Raw genomic sequence first — 13553 nt, forward strand, 5'->3', positions numbered from 1 at the left:
AAAATAGGATGGTAAGAAAAATTGCAATAGATTTCTGCATAAAACTGGGGCACTCTCATAGATATATAGATAAAGATACATACATTGGGATGTGTGTGTGCACATGTGTATGTATGTATGTACATATACACATACACACACATATATATACACACACATGATATCTATGGAAAGAGGGGGTACACCAAGAGATATACACAGAGGGAAAGGTATAGCTAGCAGTGTATGCTAAAGCTAGAAAGTCTACTTGTATCAGCTCAGAAGAGCCAACTGCCAACTTTTCAATAATTTTGTGAGCTAATTGCTAAACACAGGCAGTACACAGTTCAATCAGCTTTTGCACTGATAACGTTATTTGTTGCTTTAAAAGAAATGGTGACCACCATAGAAAAGTACAATTTCAGTATATTATTGTCTCCTTTAAATGATTGTGGTTTTAATTATGAATATTTGAAAATGAAGTTAATTGCATTTTGTCCTGAAGGTGCTAAAACAATGTTGAGAAGAAAGTCTGGTGCAGCTACAAAGCTGTTAGAAAAATTTCCTAAAATCATCATTTGACCCTGTTTAAGTCCTCAGTTGGGGTTCTTGCTTGATAATTCAATATCCAAAATAAAACAAGTTAATTGTTTTAAAATATTTCTGGATAAAAAATTATTTTATTGATCACTAATGTGATAAAAATCAAACTAAGCTAGAAACTGTAGTTGAAAAAAAAAAACTTGAAATTGAGATTATTAAAAACTGGTCAAGTACTAGAACCAAGACAAGCAGCGTGTAATTTACGTGCACCACTCCTGCAGGGTCTATGTATCCTGTACCAGATATTCATTTTTCTTCTCCTTCTTTGGAAAAGAGATGAGCTAACAGTAAGTTCTTGCAAAACCTCACTTTAATAATTGACATTCTTGAAGAATTTTCATTACTTTCAACTCTATTGCAGTTAAAATGAACTAACATTTAGAAAGCACAAAAATTAATCAAATATACCACAAGAGCTCTGGAAACTTTAAAGATCAGGACTGGGAAGTATGAAACTCAAGTTGAAGATCTAATTGTCAGATCAATTTAAAGATAGTACATTAAGTAAAAATAATAAATTTAATGCTCTTCCTATGAATATGTGTTATTAGAAAATATATTTCAAAACATGAACATACATATTTTATTAGAAACAATGAAATTATTTTTAGTCACTTTGATTTATTTTGCCCTTTGAAGAACTAACTACACCATGGGTAGTTGGTAGAAAAAAATGTCATTTAAGTGAAATTTTAAAATGTGGAAATTATTTGAATGATTTCTAGGATTTTGTAGGTAATAGCATCTGTGCTCCAGTCCTGCAGGAACTTAAACTGTTTTTGAACATCCTTCATCCTATTCGCCAGGAGCAACATCTGTGTACCAAGCTTTATCTGACTTAGAATTAGAAAGTCCTCATTACTCTACAGCCATGACTGATAGCTCATCTGGACGCCTTCCAAATGATTTTTAGAGGACTGTATTTCAACAAACCACGAGAAATTACTGGCGTCTAAAATTCTATGTTTTTTTTCTAATTTCCCCAAACCCAATGAAAGAGAAGGGAGAAATCAAGGAAACAACACTAATAACAGCAAGATTAATTCAATGTAGGACACTAACAAGGCATCTTCTTCCACCTCAGTCCTTCATTCCAGATTCCCAAATTTATAATTTATATGTCCCTAGAAACGAACCTCCAAGAATTCGTTCTACTCTGCACAGAGATCGTTATAATAAAAGTTAGAACATAAAAAGTTCACAAAAGGAGTATAAAGTGCTCTGAGTTTAGAGATTGCTGGAGCCAGCTCATACTGACGTGGAGAGTCAACTGTTAACTTTTTCGTGTGAATGTTTGTACTCCAGGAATCAGCAAATCCCACAGATCAGGGCTTAATGTATTATTTTACTGATAGTCTGGAGACCAGAAAAGTCGAACACACAGCCTGTAACGCTCTGGAATAAAACAGAAACAGACTGAAATATAATTGGGAAACATTTAACAAAATAAATAATAATAGAACATAGATAATGTTGCTATGTGGTTTTCTAAGTCAATATGTGGCCAGCAGGGATCCTTATGTAAGGTTTAGCGGTTCCATTTCTATTTGAGTTTGATACCACCAGTCTATACTAAAGAAAGTGATGCAGAAAATGTTAGTAATACAGATGAAATATAAAAGTATATTGTATGTACCTTTTTTTTCCAGAGAGCTGGTTGTTAAATATTTACCAGCACACTCTTGTCTGAGGGAAAGAATTCCTTCATTTGGAAGCAACAGGGAAGATATTCTGAACAAGATATTGTATGAGCTAAATTATGAAGGATGAGGAGGAAGTCAATGAATGGAAATTATGGAGGACATTTTAAACATAAAGAACAATGGGAGGACGGCAGAGGCTTGTGGTGAAGGAAAGGGACTGGCGTTTGGACTAGGCCGCAGCCATGCCATTCTTTGATATTCAGAATCGGCTGGGCCTCAATATTGACAAATGGATGACAATTAGGAGTGCTGAACAACCCTACAAAATGCCAGCCTGATGCCATGCTTTCGAGAAGGAATTCATTGAGTGTGCCCATGGAATTGGTATGACCCAAGCCAAGAAAGAGTGCAACTTGGAATATGAGGATTTCGTTGAATGTTTGCATAGGCGGAAAATGATAAAACGCTTGGCAGCATCATGAAGCAGAAGGAGAAGCTAATGAGAGAAGGGAAGTATACTCCCCCACCTCACCACTCGGGCATGGAGCAGCCGAGGCTTTGACCAGCCAGTGGTGACATTGGGTGACTTCGCTCTTTATGACGGGATGAAAGTATGCCCTGCTGTCCCCTGGAAATGTATATTTCTTAAAGCAGACATGTCCTTCCAAAGGTTAAAAATGAAAGTATAGAAGCCATCGTGCTGTCCCCTGCCCCCAGTTCTCTCTGTACTTTGCCATTAGGACAACTACACCAGGCAAGTTGGTGGCAGTGATTCACCCTCCAATACATGATCTGTGATTCTACCTGTATCTGCAAATAGGCATTTTGGAAAGGAAACAGTTACCAATGTAAAAAAAAAAAAAAAGAATAATGGGAAGACATGAGACATGGAAGAGGGGAGAGTAAGCAATATATTCTAGCTGGAGCAGAAAATTTTCGAGTGATAGTAAAGAAGAAAGGCTGTATTATGAAAGGCCTTGAATGACAGAATAAGAAGTCTGGTTTCTATTTAATAAGACATAGGAATCGTTGGAGGTTTTTGATTAACGCACTGGCATGATTATACTTTAAACCTGAATCATCAAGCAGGCAGTGCTGTATAACATGAACAAAACGGGGTGGGGGGAGGGGAAGCAGGAGGAAAAGAAATACCGCTGGGAAGCGATTACATGGCTGGACTAGAGTAATGGTGGCAGGAAAGCTAGGGAGGGGCCAGAGATGAATGGTGTAAAGGAGGGAGAACCGATAGGCCTTCATGTTGGATGAAGGATGGATACGTAGTTAAAGATGGCTCCTAGTTTATGAGCCTGGGTGACAGCATACGCCATTGACAGTGGCAATGCCATTGACAGAGACAGGGACCTAGAGAAGGTGGGCAGGATTCAGGAGGAATTAGATGCCATCAGTTCTAGGCATGTTGACCTTAAAGTTTTGGAAGATACTTGGGTGGAAATGTCCAGAAGCACTGGAGGCCCTCATTGTGCTCCTTAAATGGAAAGGACTCAAGTAGGAAAAGCAAAACAAGGTGAGTAGATTTGTGTATTTATATATGTGCAAGTATATGCATGTATATATAAAAATGTGCATATAAATTCATTTACATATATGTATGTATGTATATGCATATACAAACATGTATATATTCTTCCATATAAATATGTGTAAGTGTATTTCTCTTGCACGATTGGTAAATGTAGCCCCTTTCATTAAACGCTTCTCTAATTCTTGTGTTTTGCTAGTAAATTCTAAGTCCTTTGAGAGAAGGGTCAGTTTGACTTTTTTCTTTATATCCCAAGCATCCAGTATACTGTCCATATATAATGGCTTAATAAATAATTTTAACTAACTAATTGATTGTAAGAGGGAATCCAAAGAGATTAAAAACAAAAACAAAATTAACTATAAAACATAATTTCTACCCCCAGATTTTTCCTCCAGGTTCAGATGACATAGTTTTTGGTAGTCATGTGTGAATTGTCCAAAAGAGTTCCAAACAACCTTAGTACATTGTCCAGCTTCACATGGTATGCAAAAGTCAAAGCATGATTTTTTTTTTCCCTTATGGGAGAGCTGAGGGAGACAGAAACTATGGCTCTTCCATTTTACACAACTGAAGGGTGTAACTTACTTTATGGAATATAATCTCTCTTTAGGTCTATGTCCTGGAACTTTGTCGCTCCTCAGCGATGTCTCCTGGCTTCATTGTCTTTCATCAATTTCCACCTTCTCCAAGAAGCCCTTTCCAGTCCTCCTTATTCTTGGATCTTTCCCTCTGAAACTACCCCTGATTTATGCTGTATATATCTTTTCTGTACATAATTGCTTGCATGTTGTGTCCCCAATTAGACTGTAACCTCCTTGAGGACAGGAACTATTTTTGGATTTTTTTATATACTTAGTACAGTGCCTGGCACATAGTAAATAAATAATAAATAATAGTTGACTTGTAAATCAACTCATGTTGTCCCCATGGAGGAAAACCTTTTTTTTTTTAAGGAGTCCTTTGAGAATGTCTCATTTAAACACAGGTTTTAGCATTTGGTTTCAGTTTGCCAAAAGCAAGGTGTATTTCATATCTCTTGACATTTTGATGGGTCCATGATTTCATCAGTAGGGGTGCTCCCTTTGCAGATAGAGATCACAGCCTCTCCAAGTATTCTTATCTGCAATGGTGTTTGTCCATAAATCCTCCAAGGGGGAATCATCCAACTGCTGGGGATACTCCTTACTTTCTTTTAACATCTTGAGGATGCCTTGTCAATGAAATCATGTAAATACAAGTCTATTATAATAATAGATTTTCATACTTGCTAAATTCCTTTACATGCTGAAAAAGTGAACTGACCTCATAGTTAGGTTTTCTTAATCTAAATATTGTACAAAATTCCAGAATTTTATGCTGTGGAAGGAAATGTTGCAAGGTTACCTTGTTTATCCCCAAGGGTAGAGATGTAATAGCAAAAATTCACATAAATCAGCCTGGACAGATGAAGGATGCTCAGGCCCTCCCATCCCAGCAGAGGACTTTGCATAACTACCTCGAAGGAAACATTTCTAGATCTCACAGCCATAAAATTCTTCTTTATCCAATTAAAATCTCTTATGAGGCAATTCAAGACCATCTCTTCATGTTCTGCCCTGGGTGGAGCGGAAGGACAGTTCAGCACCATCCTTTCTCTAGGGAAATTTTTCACATGCTTGAGGATGGTGACATCAGACCTGCTCAGAAAACTAGAGTAGTCAACTCCCCATTGCCTAAAAGACAAAATATAAGTTCGTTGGCCCGGCACTGAATGCCTTCTGTGACCTTGTTCCCATCTGTCTTTCAAGCCTTATTTCATACTTCTCCTCATTCATAAGTTCTACATTCCAGTCAAACTAGATTCATAGCTGCAGTCTGAAACTGATCAATTAATCAGCAGGTATTTGTTAAGCACTCACTATATGACATAAACCATCACATAGTAAACTCTTAATAAGTGCTAAGAATACAAGGACAGAATGTCCCTGACCTCTAAGAGGTCTAACAGGAGAGATGTTGTACATGTATTATATGTACATGTAAGTATATATGTTATATATACATGTAAGTATATACGGAAAATAGATGGATATGAATACAGGGTGATTTGGGGATGGCATCTGGGGATAAAGAAAGGCATAAAGTATAAGGTGGAACTTAAAAGATATAGAAGGAAAACAGGGATTCTGAGAGGAATCCAAGCGTGGAAGGCATAGCAAATGCAAAGGTATGGAGATGAGAGATGTAGCATCTTTCCATGGAATAATGAGCATGCCAGCATGGGTAGAACATGACACGTCAAGAGGAATAAGGGGAAAAAAGACTAGAAGGATATTAGGAGAGCAAATTGTGAAGGGTTTTGCATACGACACAGGGCTTTACATTTGATCCTAGAGGTAAAACGCAAACGACTGAAGTTTATTAAATGGGAAATGATGATACGGTCAAACATGCAGTTCAGTAAAATTACTTTGGCACTTTGTGAAGCATTCATTCTTGTAGCTCAGTCATTCAGTCATGTCCACCTCATCATGACCCCATGGATCATAGCATGCCAGGCTCTTCTATCTTCCACTATCTCCCAAAATCTGTCCAAGCTCGTGTTCTTTGCTTCCATGACACTATCTAACCATTTTATCCTCTGCCATCCCCTTCTCCTTTTGCCTTCAATCTTTCCCAACATCAGGGTCTTTTCCAGTGAGTCCTATCTTCTCATTACGTGGCCAAAGTATTTAAGCTTCAGATTCAGTATTTGACCTTCCAGTGAATAGCCTGAATTAATTTAAGTATTGACTGATTTGATCTCTTTGCTGTCCAAGGGATTCTTAAAAGTGTCCTCCAGCACTGCAATTTGGGAGTGTTGATTCTGTAGCACTAAGCTTTCCTTATAGTTCAACTCTCACAGCCATACAATGCTGCTAGAAAAAATCATAGCTTTGACTATATGGTTCTTTGTCAACAAGATGATGTCTCTGCTTTTTAGTATGCTGTCTAGATTTGCCATAGTTTTCCTCCCAAAGAGTGAGAGTCTTTTAATTTCATGGTTGCAGTTACCATCTAAAGTGATCTTTGAGTCCAAGAATATAAAACCTGACATGGTTTCCATTTCTTCTCCTTCTATCTGCAAGGAAACGAAGGGATAGAACCAGTAGCCCAGATCTTAGTTGTCTTTTTTTTTTTATGGTAAACTTTGAGCCAGCTTTTACATTCTCTTCTTTCACCTTCATCAACAGCTTCTTAATTTCTCTTCACATTCTGCCATCAGAGTGCATATCTATAATTGTTGATATTTCTTCCAGCAACCTTAATTCCAGCTTTTGATTCATCCAGCCTGGCATTTTGCATGCTGTACTCTGCATATAGGTTAAATAAATAAAGTGACAATATCCAGCCTTGTCACTCATCTTTTCCAATCTTAAACCAATCAGTTATTCCATGTTCAGTTCTAACTGTTGCTTCATGGCCCACATATAGATACTCCCATTTCTTTGAAGATTTGCCACATTTTGTTATGATCCACACAGTCAAAGGCTTTAGTGTAGTCAATGAAGCAGAAGTAGATGTTTTTCTGGAACCCTCTTGCTTTCTCCATAATCCAGTGAATGTTGGCAATTTGGTCTCTTGTTCCTCTACCTCTTCAAAAAGCAATCTGCTCTTCTGGTAGTTCTTAGTTCATATAATGCTAAAGCATAGCTTGCATAATCTTAAGCATAACCTTACTGGTGTGTGAAATGAGCTCAATTATTTGGTAATTTGAACATTCCTTGGCATTGCCTTTCTTTAGGATTGGAGTGTAAGCTGATATTTTCCAATTCAATGGTCACAGTTGAATTTTCCAAATTTGCTGGCATAGGAATGGGGAAAGACTGGAAGAAGGAAGTTCAATTAAGAAGTTATTAAAAAAGTTTACGTGAAAGGTGAAAGGAGCCTGGATTAGGGTGGTGGCTATGTGAGTGAAGAGAAGAGAATTCATACGAGAAATTTTGAGAAGATAAAAATGGCAAGATTTGGCTTCTGAAAAGATAAGTGGGAGGGAGAGAGAGAGAGTGAAAGAGAGAGAGAGAAATCCAGGATGACATCAAGGATGAGAATCAAGGTGACTGGAAGGATAATGATGTCTTCATTAAAAATAGAAAAGTTTGGAAGGGGGAGGGAGCATTTTGAGTTACATTTTAAATTCTCGAGTTTAAATGCCTACAGAACATCAAGTCTGAAATGTCTACCATGCAGTCAATGTAGGACCACAGTTCAGGAGTAAGCCTAGGGCTGGATCTCTAAACCTGAGAGACATTTGTACAAGGATGCTCATTGAACCCTTTGAAGCAGTTTAGATCATCAAGAAAGATAGTCCAGTGAAAGGAGATGAGAACCTGCCTCTGTGCATTTGTATAAACTGCTTCCTATGCCTAGAATGCTCTCTTTTGTTACATGAGCTCTTTGAGGGCAAGGCCTATCTCATTTCCATCTCTATAAGCCCAATGCCTAGAACAGTGTCTTAAACATGGTGTTTGAGGATTTAATAAATTTTTGTTGAAATGTACTAAATTTGAATTATCTGATACAGCCAGGTCATAATTAACACAAATTTGAATAACATAAAATGGATTTAGTAAGAAGTATAAAATGATACTAGCTCACATTTAATGCAAATCAAAATTTAATTAATGAAGTATTTGTGAGCTAGTCAAAGGTTTTTGTCTCATTCTGCACTTGCCAATTGTTACCTGTGTATATGATGTATTGTTATTACTGCCATATTGCCAACAGTAATGTTATTAAAGAATCTTTTTAAAGAATTCTTAACAAAGTGGACAAAAGGAAGAGTGATTCTTATGGTAACAGTGTCATCTCAAAAAAGAAGAGGTTTGTTGTCACATAAGAGCAAAAATTTGATATAATTGAATGTCATGAACATGCTCATACTAACTAAAATAGAATGAGATGTTGGAATGCCTAAATCTATGGTATGGAGGATTTTAAATTCACAGGTGAAATTTTTTTTAAAAAAAAAAGGCAAAGTTGCATCATTTTTTTTTTTTGTGGTTGGAAAACAACCACAAAGAATAGTATTTCAATGATAGAAATGGAACATCTTTTAGATGTGTAGATTGAAGAATGCCACTACAAAGTGCATTTCTCTTTGCAGAGCAGCCATTCAGACCAAGGTTTCAAGTTTATTTAAGGCAGCAAAAGACAATGGAAATGAAATGGATCATGAAGAAATTTTTAATGCAAGCATTGATTGGTTTGATTACTTTAAAAATTAAGTTCAATTACAAAATGTTAAAATTACTAGAGAGGCTGCCAGTCCAGATAAAAATGAGGCAACAAAATATCCTGATGTTTTGGAGAAAATAATTGGAAAATGTGGATACACTGATTGATAAGTTTTTCATGTGGATGAAATGGGCTTTTTTTCTAGAAAATGATGCCGTCTAGAACTTACATCACTAAAAGAAAAAAAAAACCTCAACCTGAATTTAAAGTTTCTAAGGATCACTTAATATTACTAAAGTAGGTAACACAGAAGAGGATTTTGAATGAAGATCATTGCTTTTTTATCAGTCCCAAAGTCCTTGTACTTCGAGAGGCTGCAACTGCCAATTTCAAGTTCTATGATCAGACTAGTTTTCAAGTTGTTTTAGCCAAGCTGTTGAAAAAAAATATTGCAAAAACAACAATACTATTGGTTTAAATCATTACCAATTTAAATAATCTCCCAGTTTATCCAACTATACTTGGTTCATTATATGAGAATGTGAGCCCATAAATTTGCCTAGACATGGCTAGAGCTCTTTGTACCTATCATCATATATATGAATATATAATGAAATAGAAGATAGCTCAGTCTATAGGGCTAAACTATTTAAAATGAAAATAATGATATTTTCGTCATAATATCAGTGTAAGCTTATCTTTACATGAAATATTCAGTAATTTTTCTTTTTTTATAAATTTCTTTCCATAATTACTCTATTACTTAGTAATAAACTTGAATCAGAAATACAGGTTTCTTATCATTTGGTGTTATATTTTTTTAACAACATAAAACAACCTATTTTAAAAATATTTTCATTGAATATTACCATTGGACTAGAACCAATTACCATATATTGCAATTAGAACTTCAAATAGTGCAAATTCAAAAGAGTGATCACTTCATGGGATTCATTTTCACCCTAATCTGGATCTAGTTGCACTCTTTTCCTCCCTGTACTGATCAATCCCAATTCCTTTGGCCTTTTGATTATTGGTTATTTTGCCAACCTCTTAAATAGTTTAGGGGCTCTCAATTTGTAATACATGGTACATGGGGGACTAATTTACCATTACATATGCTGACCAGTACAACAGAAACACTAAATCACACTTAACACTCATCAATACATGCAATCCTTCTTTATTTTTATTTATTTTTATTTTTTTGGCTAGGCAATGGGGTCAAGTGACTTGCCCAGAGTCACACAGCTAGTAAGTCTTATGTGTCTGAGGCTGGATTTGAACTCAGGTCCTCCTGACTTCAGGGCCAGTGCTCTATCCACTGCACCACCCAGCTGCCCCAATCCTTCTTCATTAATAGAGAACATTCATTAACTATTCAGCAATATGAGTATAAATCCCTCTTTGATCAAACCACCAACCATAATTCCTAAAGGTCCTGTTTACCGTGTCTCATGCTGGTGGTCATGACAAAGTTCCAGATAGAAGCCATGTGTCTCCCTACAAGATGACATCTTGGCAAGTCTCCTTTAATCAGCACTGCTCTCCAGTGAACATGGGATGCTCAAATCCCTAAGTGTGAGAAATATAGAAATCAGTTCTTGTGGCCACCTAAAGCAGATTGATAGCTGGAGCCTCTGCTGGGTTTTTACAATTCTGGCTAAGATTGTTTACAAGTTACATCTATGTTCTGTTTGTTGATCAATTGCCTAAGCTTATGATAACAGGGACCAATTAAAACTTTAGTTTCCTAACATCATTAGCATTTGTCACTTTTTTAAACTAGATTTGGGACACACACACATAATTGCCAAATCATAGAAATGCTTATCTTATTATAGAAAAACAACTTATATAACAACTACTTAATCACAATAAGGAAACTTAAAACAAAATGTAATTGCTCATGCTAAGTTCATATACGCATTCCCACTACATTCCACCCCTTGACTACTGGCTACTTCTGCAACTATCTAGGATGATTTATACCTAAGATTACAATAATCACTAAAACTATCTATATAGCAGTTCTATATATGTAATGCTTACGTTGCTTAGGATTAGAACAAAAATCTCACTATAGTCACCTTCATGAGATATTTCCTAATTACCCCCAAGTTACTAGTACTCCATCCACCCTAAAATTACTTTGTATATGTAATGGGCATGGATTGGCCTATGAGGATCATTTCTGAAAACATGCTTGAATATCTCCTACCTTGTTTCAGCCCATACAACCATGTGAATGATGATAGAATATTAGATTTAAATCCAAAAGGGAACTTAAAAGTATTTGAGTCATACTCCCTCATTTTACAAATGAGGAAATGGAGGCCCAGAGAGGAGATGTGACTTGGGTCACAGCTAATAAGTGTCTGAAGAAGAATTTAAACATAGGTCTTTTTGACACCCATTTCAATGTTCTATCCATTGCACACACTGCCTCCAAACCTGCATCTAAGATGTTTGTACTATGTGAGGAATGAAAATTTTTCTCTCTTTTTTTCTGTTTTTTAAAGTGTCCAGGAGACCTGGTTTATTTGAGTGATCCAGGATTTTTATCAGAGGGTCCCACTAGAGACCAGAGGAACTATTTGAATAGTATATCTCCTGGTAGAATGAAAGTTCCTTGAGGACATGCACTACTAGATTTTTTTATTTATATTCTCAACTCCTAACCTAATCCATTGCCCTGGCATAGAACAAATAAATGTTTACTGAATTTAATTGAATTGCATGTGTGAGCCTTGAACTCTTCATGTATCCAAGAAAGGTATTGTACTAAATGCTTTCTAAGATCATTTAGTGATCTAGCTTTCTGTGATGGTTTATTGTGAGAGATAAATAACCCAAAATAATATTTGGGAAAGCATTTTGTAGATGTAAAGTGTTCCGGGACTTTAGTTACCAGGCAATAAGAAGTAGAGTTAAGGTTAGGATTCATGCTTGTGGATTCAAAAGAGTTTGGGAGGGGAGGAGTTCCAAAACTGTGATGGGGGGGATGTCCAACACAAACCTCTGCCCCAGATCTCACACCCTTCTTTTTCTTGGGGGAGGGGGAGTTGAGGAGGACATTTTCTGGAGAGGTTTTATTATTTTTTTTAAAGTGCAGGTCTGGCCACGTCACCCCTACCCCCACTCAATAAAGATCTCTTTTGCTAACAGGATCCAGTACAAAATGTTTTTTGGTATAACATCCCCTCACCTTCTTTCTGGCCTTCTTATACCTTATTCCCCAGAATGTACTCTTTGATCCAATGACACTAGCCTCCTGGCTACTCAATGAACAAGACAATCAATGTCTCTGCCCCAGGTATTTTGTCTGGTTGTATCCCATCCTTACAATGTCCTTCCCTCTCATCTCTGCCTCCCGGCTTTTTAAAAATCACAACAAAAATCCTGCCTTCTGCAGGAAGCCTTTCTCAACCCCTCTTAATTCTAGTGCCTTTTCTCCATTATTTCCTATTGTTTCTGTATATGCTTGCTTGCCCATTTTGGTTTGTTGGTTTCCCCATTAGACTGTAAGCTGCTTGAGGGTAGGGACTGTTTTTTTGCCTCTTTTTGTGTCCCTGGTGTTTAGTACAGTGCCTTGTATATAATAACTTTCAACAACCCACTTCTTGGGGAAGGACAACTTCAAACCAGAGCCCATCATCTCTCACCTAAACATAGCTCTCCTCCAGAATTCCCTGTTCTGTTGAGGGTCCCACCATCTTGCCAGTTATCTAGATAAAGAACCTGTTTGACACTTGACTTCTCCTTATTCCTCCCACCCAATCAGTTCTCAATTCTTATTGACGTTCCCTCCACGACATCCTGGGCATAGCTCCCCTAGCTACTTTCCACTTAGAGCGTCATCAAGCTAGTGCAGACCCTTCCCCGTGAACTACTGTAATAACTTCCCTGCTTCCAGTTTCTTCCCTTTACAATCCATCCTCTCCAAAGCTGCCAAAAGAATCTTCCTAAAGTACAGATTGGACCAAGTTGTTCCTCTACTTTAAAAATTCCAATGGTTCCCTATTACCATTAGGATAAAAAGCAAGCTCTTCTAATTGGCATGTAAACCCTTTACAATCAGTACTATTCATCTTTACAGATGTATTTCATATTTGGTTTTTTATAAACCTCAGTGTCACAATGAAAAAGATTCTTGGAACTCAGTAGCCCTTCAGCTGAGTCTGTGCCTTTTCCCAGGCCATCCATCTCTCTGTGGACTGCACTCCCTCCACGTGTCCTTCTCTTCATCGTCAGCTTTTTTCAAGGAACAGCCTAGAGAGTTTTGGGGCAGCTAGGTGGCACAGTGGATAGAGCACCAGCCCCAAAGTGAGGAGGACCTGAGTTCAAATTCAGCCTCAGACCAAACACTTAACACTTACTAGCTGTGTGACACTGGGCAAGTCACTTAACCCCAATTGCCTAAAAAAAAAAAAAAAAGAGAGAGAGAGTTTCTCTCTTTCCTTCACACCCTCCTTCAAAGTATGAGTCAATTAATTAGTCACCTAGCATTTACCAAGGGACCCCTGTGTACCAGGCACTGTACTAAATACTGGGATACTAAGACTAACCCAAATCAATGTCAGATCTCA

General features: G+C 37.2%; 1 pseudogene; it reads left to right on the plus strand.

Moving 5' to 3' along the window:
• Nucleotides 1–2460: 2460 nt before the first annotated feature.
• On the plus strand, nt 2461–2787 carry LOC114033309 (annotated as a pseudogene).
• Nucleotides 2788–13553: the final 10766 nt, after the last annotated feature.

Source organism: Vombatus ursinus, unplaced genomic scaffold (assembly GCF_900497805.2).
Source record: "Vombatus ursinus unplaced genomic scaffold, bare-nosed wombat genome assembly UNPS02006874.1, whole genome shotgun sequence".
In the NCBI taxonomy this organism is placed as follows: domain Eukaryota; kingdom Metazoa; phylum Chordata; class Mammalia; order Diprotodontia; family Vombatidae; genus Vombatus; species Vombatus ursinus.